Genomic DNA, 13,187 nt, shown 5'->3' with positions numbered 1-13,187 from the left:
TAAATAATCTGTTTAAAAACTGATGCACTTTTATATAGAATTTATAAATATTGTTATTTTCGTCGTAAATTTGTGAAAAAAAATTTTGACTACTTCAAAGGGTTAGCTATAGTAAAAATATTTAAGACTAATTATAGATAAATTTGGGATAGAATTAACATTTTTCAAAATATGTTCCAAATCCGTCTGAAGTTATTGTGCATATTCAGATGGAATACGAACAAATTATAATTTTTGTCTAAAATGTGTTGCTATTATGTATGAAAATTTTGGCGCCATCCAAAAAAAATTTGGCGCCAAAATTTAGAACAAAATTTAGACAAATTTAGAACAGAATATATTCTTCCAAAACCTCCGTTAAAAATTGTTCAACATTTGTCTTAAATATTCCCAAAATTAAAAAGCCATTCGGACCGAATAAATTTCGTCTGAAATTTTTGTTTGAAAAGTCCTATTTCTAATAATTAGAACTGACGACCGAGAGGTGACGGTGGCTTTGCGAGGCAAATCTGGAAGGTGACATAGAGGAGAACAGGTGACACAGAGGTGAAGGGGATGCCAAAAGGCAGAGATCCGAAAAAGGCACAAAAATGAAGGTGGAGATGGGGAACAAAAATGGTGGTATGGTGGAGGTGTGGTGCGGATTTTATAAACCACAAACAAACCGGTAAGTGCACCGGGTCGTACCAAGTAATACCTCAGGTGAGTGAGGGTCGATCCCACGAGGATTGATGGATCAAGCAACAATAATTGAGTAATAAGCTTAGTTAGGCAAGCAGGAAATAATGTTTGAGAGTTCAAAAGACATTAAACAATATAAAAAATATTAAAGAAAGGTAAGTAAATAAGTTGGGAATAAAATATGGAGAAGGCAGTTAAGGCTTCAGAGTTATCTATTTTTCCGGATTGACTTTTCTTATTAAATTATTTTAATCATGCAAGATTTAATTTATGGCAAACTATATGTGACTAGACCCTAATTCCTTAGACCTTTCTAGTCTCCTCTAATTTTCATCAACTGCCAATTCCTTGGTCAATTAATTCCAATTAGAAGGTGAAGTTTAAATTCTATTTTATATGCCACAAAAACTCTAATTACCTAAAAATAAAAGGATTATATGTCACGTATCCCGTTAAGTCCAGATAATTAGAAGTTTAGGAGAAATTAATTTCAAGCTGTTGTTCAAGTAAAGAGCTTTTCCAAGTTATACAAGAACTCAAGTAGAAAGAGGGTCATACTTCCGTTCCACCCAAATTCATAAGATAAAGAACGAAAACAATTCTTAAATTATAAATTAGTGCGTAAATTAAAATAGAAAAACAATAGAATCAATCCATACAAATAGACAGAGCTCCTAAGCTTAACAATGGAGGATTAGTTGCTCATGGTTCAGAGTGAAAAACTAAGATTGTAAATTGGGCTGAGGTGGAATGAAAAGTTAACTAATGTTGGGATAATATGGGATAATCCCCAGAAGAAAAGTTTCTTCTTTTTATATCTAATCCTAATTAATTTAAAAACTAATTTCTAAAATTAAAATAATATCTTTTCCTAAAATAAAAATTTAAATTAGAATTAATTAAATAATCGGCAAGTCTTCAATTGATGGATGGACACCACTTGTTTCGTCCATTCTGCAGCTTCTAATCTGTGTTTTATGGGCTGAAAACTGGGTCAAAACAGCCCAGAAATCACCCCCGGCGTTTTCTGTGTTTTTCTGCACGTGGCACATGTCACGCGTACGCGTCAGTCACGCGTACGCGTCAGGTACGCGCACGCGTCACCATGGAAAGCTCCAAATCACGCGCATGCGTCAGGTGCGCGTGCGCGTCGCTCCTCGCTGGTTATCTCCTTCAATTCTTGTCCTGCAGAAACTCCATCAAATCCAGCCGAATGCTACATAAAATAAATAGAATTGTAAAAGACTCAAAATAGCATCCATAGTGGCTAAAAGATAACTAATTCTTGATTAAACTTAACAAATTAAATGCAAATTCACTAGGAAAAGATAGGAAAGATGCTCACGCATCACAACACCAAACTTGAATTGTTGCTTGTTTTCAAGCAACCAAAACTAATATAGACTTAGGATGTGAATTTGCATGAGAATGAGAGTTCGATTAAGCTCATGTCTCTTCTTACAGTGGGGTTTACAACTGCAATCCTGAATAGTTTTGGCATCTCACTCTCCTTTGAATCAGAAAGATGTCACTGTCATTCGGAATTAGAATCCGGATAATTAATATTATGAATTCTCTGATCTTTTGTAACTCGATTTAATCCTTGAACATAGCAATTTTTTTCTTTGATTCTTTTTTTTTCTTTGGTGCTTTGCACCTTGAGCCTAGCAGTGACTTTAAATGTTTTGTCTCAAGCTTCACTTGACACAGAAACACCACAAGCACTTAACTGGAGAACTCTCTTTGAGTTCTGATTTTCCTTTTAGTTACTCCCAGACAGTGGTGCTCAAAGCCTTTGGCATACTCTGCTAATTGTAATTGATCTCGACTCTAAATGTTTTGTCTGAAGGATTACTTGACACAAGAATACCACTAGCATGTGACTAGGGAAACAACTCTTTGAGCTTTTAATCATGTCTGACCTCCCTAGTCATTGATGCTCAGAGTCTTGGACCTTGTTTTTATTTTTATTATTATTATTTTTTTTCTTTTTGCTGCTTCTTTTGCTTCAAGGATTAAACTTTTACTTATTGTAGAGACTTCATAATAGTTCTCTAAATTCTCGTTTCTTGTACATCAACATTCTTTGATTCAAATTTAAATATGCACTGTTCATGTCATGCATTCAGAGTCACAGAAAATACCACCACATTTGAATAAATGAGACTATTCTAGAAATTAAACTCAATTTCTCATGCACTACATCTTTTTCTTCTTTCTTTTTGATTTCAAGCTTAGTGGGCAATACATGAGACATCTTTCAGAATTAAAGCAATTAACAGAAAACTAAACTAGAACCTAGGATTCTAACAAATAAAGGATCATGCAATAAACAAAGCAAAATAGCAGAAAATCGGAGCTTACATAGTAAAAGCGGGAAGGAATATAGAATGAAAGGAACTCAACCACCTTGTCTTATTCTTCAGGTTGTGCTCCTTCGTGAAGATGATTTGCCTCCCTTTTGTGCCATAAAAATAAACAGAAAACCCATAAGCCGAGCATCAACACCAAACTTAAAGGTTTGCTTGTCCTCAAGCAAAGAAGAACTGAAAACAAAAACAAAAAGTATGAGGGAAGAAGAATAAAGGGATAAAAGAACAAGAGAGGATTAGGATTTGGGAGGGAGAGAGAATAAAAATCTAAAACTGGGCGGCAAACTAGTGGATTTGTGCGGCGCATGCGACGCGTACGCGTACAGCACGCGTCCGCGTGTGTCGCGATTTTCAAAATGACGCGTGCGTGTCATTGTCGCGTACGCGTGCCCTTGGTTTGTGCGAATCGCACAAAGGCAGCCGCGCGCATGCACAACTTGCTGTTCGCGTTGCTTGGCAACCAATATTTTCATACGACGCGTGCGCGTCATGCACGCATACGCGTGGATGACCAATTGTGCAAAGGACGTGCACACATCAGGGACGCGTACGCGTGATCAAGTTTGTTCTTCTAGCACACTTCTAGCCCCAAACCAGCATATCTCTCTGCCCAAACACGCCTTTACGCCGATTTTTCAGGACGCATCATGCACGCGTACACGTGGATGGCGAAAAGTGCAAACATCACGCACGCGTGGGGTACGCATTTGCGCGGTCATGTTTGTGCGCCAAGCATTGTTCCAGCACCACTCCTGCTCAACTCTCTGTTCACTTTTATTTTTCACGCACACACATATGACGCGTACGCGTCGTGTGCTTGTTTTTTTTTTGTTGAAAAATCCAGTTCCTGTTCTAAGATAGCTGCATGATCAGAACACACGTAAAACTCAAAAAAAAAAAAAAGTAAGAAAACTACTACTACGAAAAATAACTAAGGATACGAAATTATCGGGTTGCCTACACGAAAAACTCAAAAAAAAAAAAAAGTAAGAAAACTACTACTACGAAAAATAACTAAGGATACGAAATTATCGGGTTGCCTCCCGACAAGCGCTTCTTTAATGTCACTAGCTTGACGGTCAGTTCTGCTAGTTCAGCAGATGAGCAGACCTCTGGCAATCAATCTCGCCTCCAAGATAGTGCTTCAACCTCTGGCCATTCACTATAAATCTCCTGTCAGAATTCTCTTCCTGTATTTCTACATGACCATATGGTGAAGCTCTGGTAACCACAAACGGTCCTGACCACCGGGATTTCAGCTTACCGGGAAAGAATTTGAGCCTTGAATTATATAGAAGCACTCTCTGTCCTGGCTCAAAGACTCTGATGGGAATTTTCTTGTCATGCAGTAGCTTGGTTCTCTCCTTATAGATCTTGGCATTCTCATAGGCTGAATGTCGGAATTCATCAAGCTCATTCAACTGAAGCATTCGCTTAATTCCTGCAGCTTCTGAATCATGATTCAGATACCTGATTGCCCAGTAAGCTTTGTGCTCCAGCTCAACTGGCAAGTGACAGGCTTTGTCATAGACCAACTGATAAGGGGACATGCTAATGGGAGTCTTGTACGCTATCCGATATGCCCAGAGAGCATCATCAAGCTTCCTAGACCAGTCCTTTCTTGAAACACTGACAGTCTTCTCTAGAATCCTCTTAAGTTCCCTGTTAGAAACTTCAACCTGTCCACTTGTTTGAGGGTGGTAGGGGGTTGCCACTTTATGACGGACTCCATATCTCTGCAGAAGGGAGTCCAACTGTCTGTTACAGAAGTGACTTCCTCGATCACTAATGAGTGTCCTTGGGACACCAAACTGGCTAAAGATGTATCTCTGAAGAAAGCTCATTACCACTTTGGCATCATTGGTGGGTAGAGCTACAGCTTCCACCCACTTGGACACATAATCAACTGCCACTATAATATAGTTGTTTGAATGTGAGGGTAGGAAAGGTCCCACGAAATCAATACCCCACACATCAAACAACTCAACCTCAAGAATCCACTGCTGTGGCATTTCATGGTTGACAGGAAAATTCGTGGCTTTTGCATATCTGTCACAGTGCTTCACAAATTCTCTTGAATCTCTTAAGAGAGTCGACCAGTAAAACCCACTCTGAAGGACTTTTGTAGCTGTCCTTTCACCACCAAAGTGGTCTCCATAATCAGAACCATGACAGTGCCAAAGGATTTGCTGTGTTTCTTCATCTGGGACACATCTCCGGATGATACCATTGGAACACCTTTTGAAAAGGTATGGTTCCTCCCAAATGTAGTACTTGGCATCGGTCATAGCTTCTTTACTTGTTGCCTACTGTACTCCTTTGGAATAAAATTCATGGCCTTGTAATTTGCAATGTCTGCAAACCATGGAGCCTGCTGAATGAGGAATAATTGCTCATCCGAAAACGTCTCAGTCACAGCTGTGGGTGGTTGTACTCCTGCTTCAGGCTCAATTCTGGAGCGATGGTCAGCTACTTGATTTTCTGACCCTTTCCTGTCTTTTATCTCAATGTCAAACTCCTGAAGGAGCAACACCCATCTGATTAATCTTGGTTTAGAGTCCTGCTTGGTTAGAAGGTACTTCAAAGCAGCATGGTCAGTATAAACAATAACCTTAGAACCAAGTAAATAGGACCTAAACTTATCAACAACATACACAACAACTAATAATTCCTTTTCTGTAGTTGTGTAACTCTTTTGGGCATCATTTAATACACAACTAGCATAGTAAATAACATGTACAAGCTTACCATGCCTCTGTCCTAAAATAGCTCCTATAGCAAAGTCACTGGCATCACACATCAATTCAAATGGTAAATCCCAGTCAAGGGGAGCTATAATGGGAGCAGAGGTAAGGTTTGCTTTCAGAGTTTCAAAAGCATGCAGACAATCAGAATCAAAGACAAAAGGAACATTAGCAACTAACAGGTTGCTTAATGGTTTAGCAATTTTAGAAAAATCTTTTATAAATCTTCTATAAAATCTTGCATGACCCAAGAAACTCCTGACTGTCTTAACATTAGCTGGTGGTGGTAATTTTTCAATTACCTCCACCTTTGCTCTGTCAACCTCAATCCCCTTACGTGAAATCCGGTGCCCAAGAACAATATCTTCTGTAACTATAAAATGGCATTTTTCCCAATTTAAAACAAGGTTTAATTCTTGACACCGTTTCAAGACGAGAGATAAATGTTTAAGGCAGGATTCAAAAGAATTACCAAAAATAGAAAAATCATCAATAAATTCCTCAATGAACTTTTCAACCATATCAAAAAAAATTGAAAGCATACACCTCTGAAAAGTTGCTAGAGCATTACAAAGTCCAAATGGCATCCTCCTGTAAGCAAATACTCCAAAGGGGCATGTGAATGCTGTCTTCTCTTGATCTTAAGGGTCCACTGCAATTTGGTTATATCCGGAATATCCATCTAGAAAACAATAAAAAGCATGACCAACTAACCTCTCAAGCATCTGATCAATGAAAGGCAGGGGGAAGTGATCCTTCCTTGTAGCAGTGTTGAGCCTCCTGTAGTCTATGCACATTCTCCATCCTGTGACTGTTCTTACAGGAATAAGCTCATTCTTTTCATTCTTGATTACTGTCATCCCTCCTTTCTTGGGAACTACCTGCACAGGACTTACCCAAGGACTATCAGAAATAGGGTAAATAATACCTCTTTCCTATAATTTTATTACCTCTTTTTGGACCACCTTTTTCATAGTTGGATTGAGTCTCCTTTGTGGTTGCAAAACTGGTTTAGCATCATCTTCAAGGAGGATCTTGTGCATACACTTGGTTGGACTAATCCCTTTCAAGTCACTAATGGTCCACCCAAGAGCTATTTTATGTCCTGAGCACTGAAATAAGCGTCTCTTCCTCTTCAGACTTCAGAGAAGAGCTAATAATCACTGGATAGGAATCATTTTCACCCAAGAACACATATTTCAGAAAAGGAGGTAAAGGTTTGAGCTCAAGCTTGGGGGCTTCCTCCTCTACTTTAGGCGTGTAAACCACAGCCTTCTGGGGTGGTGAATCATCAACTTCCATTAATTCATACTTAGAAATAGGATCCAGAATGTCATCAAGCACCTCAGCTTCCAGTATCTCTTGAACAAATGGCTCAATAACATCTATTTTCATACACTCTTCAGAATCATTGGGGTGCTTGAGAGCTTCAAAAACATTGAGGACCACCTGTTCTTCATTGACCCTCAGGGTTAATTCACCCTTTTGCACATCAATCAGAGCTCTACCTGTAGCTAAAAAGGGTGAATTAACCCTGAGGGTCAATGAAGAACAGGTGGTCCTCAATGTTTTTGAAGCTCTCAAGCACCCTGTAGCTAAAAAAGGTCTACCAAGTATAATAGAGGATTTTACCTCCTCTTCCATGTCTAGTATAACAAAGTCCACAAGAAAAATAAATGGTCATACTTTAACCAGTAAATCCTCAACAACACCCACAGGTAATTTAATAGAAAGATCAGCAAGTTGAAGAAAAATACGAGTGGGTTTCACCTCCTCAATTTGAAGCTTTTTCATCACTGAAAGTGGCATTAGATTCATGCTAGCTCCACGATCACATAAAGCTCTCTGAATGGTGACATCTCCAATGGTGCAAGGAATGACAAAGTTCCCTAGGTCTGGCATCTTCTCAGGAAGGTTGTGTTGAATAATGGCACTACATTCCTTAGTTAACACCACTGTCTCTTGTTCCTTCTAATTCCTCTTGTGGGTCAACAACTCTTTCATAAACTTAGCATAGAGAGGCATTTGCTCAAGGTCCTCTGCAAAAGGAATGTTGATCTGTAGCTTCTTGAAGACATCTAAAAATTTAGAGAATTGCTTTTCTTTGGAAGCCTTTTGAAGCCTCTGAGGGTATGGCATTTTTGGCTTGTATTCAGGAGCCTTTGGCAAGGTAGGATAAGTGTCAAGAGAATCAGGAAATGGATTGTTTGCACGTTTAGGAGGGGCGTGCTCCACTTCTCCCTTCTTTTCCTCTGGAGCTGCCTTTTCAACTAGTTCTTCATTGGCCTTTGTCTCAGAGCCAGCTGTCTTACCACTTCTCAACTGAATAACCTTGCAATCTTTCCTTCGGTTCACCACTGTATCACCTGGAAATGTATTTGCAGACTTCTCAGGTAATTGCTTACTCATTTGGCCCATTTGCACCTCCAAGTTTCCAATGGAGGCTCTGGTTTCCTACATAAAACTCCTCATCATCTCCCAATTAGAATCTTCTTAGGATTTAGAGTTTGCTTGCTGAGGTGGTTGTTGTTGCTGAGACTGAAATTGGCGGTTATTGTAATTATTCTGTTGGAAGCCGCCTTGAGAATTATTGTTGAAGTTCTGAGGTCTCTGAGGTTGGTCCCTCCACCCAAGGTTTGGGTGATTTCTCCATCCTTGATTGTATGTCTTAGAATATGGATCATTATTGGGATTTCTAGGACCACTCCCCATGTAATTCACCTGTTCAGAAGAGGATTTAGCATAATCATAATTATCATTTTGTACAAAATTACCTGCCATGTCATAAGAGACCTCTTGAGGTAGGTTTTGGGTGTTGATAGCTGAGACTTGCATGCCACCCATCTGTTGAGTAAGTAGATTTATTTGCTGAGACATAAGCTTGTTCTGAGCAATAAGAGCATTAACAGCTTCAACTTCCAACACGCCTCTCTTCTGGGAGGTATCAGAGTTCACAGGATTCCTGTTAGATGAGTATAAATATTGGTTGCTAGCCACCAATTCAATAAGCTTAATAGTCTCCTCTGGTGTCTTCTTCTTGTGCAATAAACCACCTGCAGAAGTATCTAAGCTCATCTTGGACATCTCACCTAAGCCTTCATAAAAGATATCTAGTTGGGTCCATTTGGAGAACATGTCCGGAGGGCATTGCCTGGTCAGTAGCTTATACCTCTCCCAAGCTTCATACAGAGTTTCACCGACCTTCTGCCTGAAGGTCTGAATCTCCAACCTAAGCTTAGTCAGCTTCTTTGGTGGGAAAAATTTAGTAAGAAATTCAGTAACAACCTTTTCCCAAGTATCCAAACTCTCCTTGGATTGGGAATCTAGCCATAGCTTTGCTTTATCCCTCAGAGCAAATGGGAAGAGCATGAGTTTGTACACCTCAGGGTTCACTCCATTTTTCTTCATAGTATCACAAATCTGCAGAAAATCAGATATAAATTAATTTGGATCTTCATGAGGAAGTCCATGATACTGGCAATTTTGTTGCACCAGGGTGACCAATTGTGGCTTCAACTCAAAGTTTTTCACAGCTATAGGAGGCACCACAATGCTTTTTCCATAAAGATCCGCAGTAGGGGCAGAATAGGAGCCAAGCACTCTCCTTTGTTGCTCATCCCCATTCGGATTTACCACATTGGCATTAACAGCATTATTATTATCCATAGCAGATTCTGCAGCCTTGTAAAATCTTGCTTGTTGTAAACGTCGCCTACAAGTTCTTTCAGGTTCAGGATCAAAGTCTAATAGCGGTTCCTTGTTCCTGTTCCTGCTCATAAATAGACAGAAGACAAGAAAAGATGTGAATCTCTACGTCAGAGTGCAGAGAACTCCCAGTGAGGTAATGGTGCACGAAATTGTGTTCTCCAGGCTCGAACAAATCCTAGTAATGGCTCCAAAGCTTGGTGCTCTGATCTTAATTCATAATTGTCACAACTTCGATACAACTAACCAGCAAGTGCACTGGGTCGTCCAAGTTATACCTTACGTGAGTAAGGGTCGAATCCCACGGAGATTGTTGGTATGAAGCAAGCTATGGTCACCTTGTAAATCTCAGTCAGGCAGATATAAATTGATAATGGTGTTTTCGAATATTATATAATAAAATAGGGATAGAGATACTTATGTAATTCATTGGTAGGAATTTCAGATAAGCGAATGGAGATGCTTTTCGTTCTTCTGAACCTCTGCTTTCCTGCTATCTTCATCCAATCAGTCTCATTCCTTTCCATGGCTGGCTTTATGAGATACATCACCACTGTCATTGGCTACTTTCGGTCATCTCTCGGGAAAATGATCCAATGCCCTGTCACGGCACGGCTATTCATCTGTCGGTTCTCGATCATGCTGGAATAGGATTCACCCTCCTTTTGCGTCTGTCACTAACGCCCTGCAATCGCGAGTTAGGAGCTCGTCACAGTCATTCAATCATTGAATCCTACTCGGAATACCACAGACAAGGTTTAGACTTTCCGGATTCTCTTGAATGCCGCCATCATTCTAGCTTACGCCACGAAGATTCCGGTTAAGAGATCTAAGAGATATTCATTCTAGCTTATTTCATGTAGAACGGAAGTGTTTGTCAGGCACGTGTTCATAGGGGAGATGGTGATGAGCGTCACACATAATCATCACCTTCATCACGTTCTTGGGTGCGAATGGATATCTTAGAAGCGAAATAAGAAGAATTGAATAGAAAACAGTAGTACTTTGCATTAATCTTTGAGGAACAGCAGAGCTCCACACCTTAATCTATGGAGTGTAGAAACTCTACCGTTGAAAATACATAAGTGAAAGGTCCAGGCATGGCCGAGATGGCCAGCCCCCTAAACGAGATCAATAGTCTCCTAAGATGAACAATGGAATAAAACTGAGACCAAAGATGCCTAATACAATAGTAAGAGGTCCTATTTATAATAATCTAGCTACTAGGGTTTACAGAAGTAAGTAGTTGATGCATAAATCCACTTCCGGAGCCCACTTGGTGTGTGTTTGGGCTGAGCCTGAGTGTTGCACGTGCAGAGGCCATTTGTGGAGTTGAACACCAGCTTCTGTGCCAGTTTGGGCGTTCAACTCTGGTTTTGGATCCTTTTCTGGCGCTGGACGCCAGATTTGGTCAGAGAGCTGGCGTTGAACGCCAGTTTACGTCATCTATTCTTGGCCAAAGACTCATGTACTTCTTGTTCTTTTGAATTAAAACATTTTTCATTTAAGAGAGGTGATGGATTCATAGGACATTTATAACTTTAAGACATAGTTACTACTACTAATGATCATGTAATGAAGACACAAACATAGATAAGCACATAACATAGAAAACGAAAAGCAGAAGAATTTAGAACAAGGAATGAATCCACCTTAGTGATGGTGGCATTTCCTTCTTGAGGAATCAATGATGTCCTTGAGCTCTTCTATGTCTCTTCCTTGCCTTTGTTTCTCCTCCTTCAGTGCTTTTAGATCTTCTCTGATTTCATGAAGGATGATGGAGTGCTCTTGATGTTCCACCCTTAGTTGCTTCCAATAATTGTGTGGAAGAAAATGTATTCCTTGAGGTATCTCAGGGATCTCTTGATTTGCAGTCAAATGTTCTACCACTGAGCTATAGACCCTTGATGGAAGCTTTTGTCTTCCCTTTCCTCTTTCTAGAGGTTTCTCTGGCCTTAGGTGCCATCAATGGTTATGGAAAAAACAAAAAAGCTATGCTTTTACCACACCAAACTTAGAATGTTGCTCGCCCTCGAGCAAAAGAAGAAAGAATAGAAGAATAAGAAGAAGATATGGAGGAGATGGATGGGAGTGTGTATTCGGCCATATGGGTGGGATTGGGTGGGAGAGAGATGTTGAATTTTTGAAGGTAAGTGGGTGTTTGGATGTTAGTGGTAAAGGGTTAATAGGGAAGAGTGTTTATTGGGAATAGAGGATGATTGAGAAGAGAGAAGAGAGTGAGTGGAGGTAGGTGGGGATTCTGTGGGGTCCACAGATCCTGAGGTGATCTTGTGAGGTCCACAGATCTTGAGGTGTCAAGGCATTTACATCCCTGCACCAATTTAGGCATGCAAAATGCCCTTGCACACAACTCTGGGCGTTCAGCGCCAGGTTGGTGCCCATTTTGGGCGTTCAACGCCCCTTTGCTGCCATTTCTGGCGTTGAACGCCAGACCCATGCTTGTTCTGGGCGTTCAGCGCCAGGATGCTCCCATTCTAGGCGTTCAGCACCAGAACTATGCTCTGTTCTGGCGTTTGAACGCCAGACAGATGCTCCTCCAGGGTGTGATTTTTCTTCTGCTGTTTTTGATTCCGTTTTCAATTTTTATATTTATTTTGTGACTCCTCATGATCATGAACCTATAAAGACACATAACTAAGAAAAACATAGTTAGATAAATAAACATTGGGTTGCCTCCCAACAAGCGCTTCTTTAATGTCAATAGCTTGACAGTGGGCTCTTATGGAGCCTCAAAGATGTGCAGAGCTTTGTTGAAATCCTATGGTACAGGGTATTATGACCTTTCCAGGATCCTGTTTCTTCTGAGGCAATGTCAGTTGATCCAGATCACTTAGTTCATTGATGAACAAGGGAGGTTCAACTATCAATCCCCGGCAACGGCGCCAAAAACTTGGTGCGGATTTTATAAATCACAAACTAACCGGCAAGTGCACCGGGTCATACCAAGTAATACCTCAGGTGAGTGAGGGTCAATCCCACGAGGATTGATAGATCAAGCAACAATAATTGAGTGATAAGCTTAGTCAGGCAAACAGGAAATAATGTTTGAGAGTTCAAAAGACATTAAACAATATAAAGAATATTAAAGAAAGGCAAGTAAATAACAAGAGGTATGAGAAGCATAACTCAAGCATCAAATTGAATAAGAAGTATCACATGGAAGGAAAGGTTGAACATTTGTGTGATGACAATTGTGAATGATAATCTCAGATACATGTGGATTACAAGTGTTGTGAAAAAGAGGCATTAAAGTGTAAGAGTAAAATAAAATAGGATTCAAAATGCCATAAGAGCTTTTTCACAAACACTTGGTGTGCAATGTGAAAAGAGGAATGAGAATAATGAATCCAAATGTATATGAGAGCCAAAATTAAATGTCAATTGTCAAATCACTCCTCATAATATTCACAAGCTCAAGTATAATAAGGTACTACCCAAATAAAACTCCAATGCCAACATAAAAATGCATGGAAAAAGAAGAGAATGAAAAAGAGACCATAAATAACTAAGCATAAAAGAAAAATTTAGAAGAAAGAAAGAATAACTAAATGTAATAATTGAAAGAAGAATGAAAAAGTAGAGGAGAGGAGAGAAAAGAACCTGAGTGAGAAGATGGAAGGGCGTAGAAGAAAGTAGTAAATAGTAAGAAGGAATAAGGAAGAAA

The sequence above is a fragment of the Arachis ipaensis genome, chromosome B04, assembly GCF_000816755.2.
Source record: "Arachis ipaensis cultivar K30076 chromosome B04, Araip1.1, whole genome shotgun sequence".
Lineage (NCBI taxonomy): Eukaryota > Viridiplantae > Streptophyta > Magnoliopsida > Fabales > Fabaceae > Arachis > Arachis ipaensis.
The sequence above is the reverse complement of the archived record's forward strand: the minus strand, read 5'-3'. Positions refer to the sequence as shown.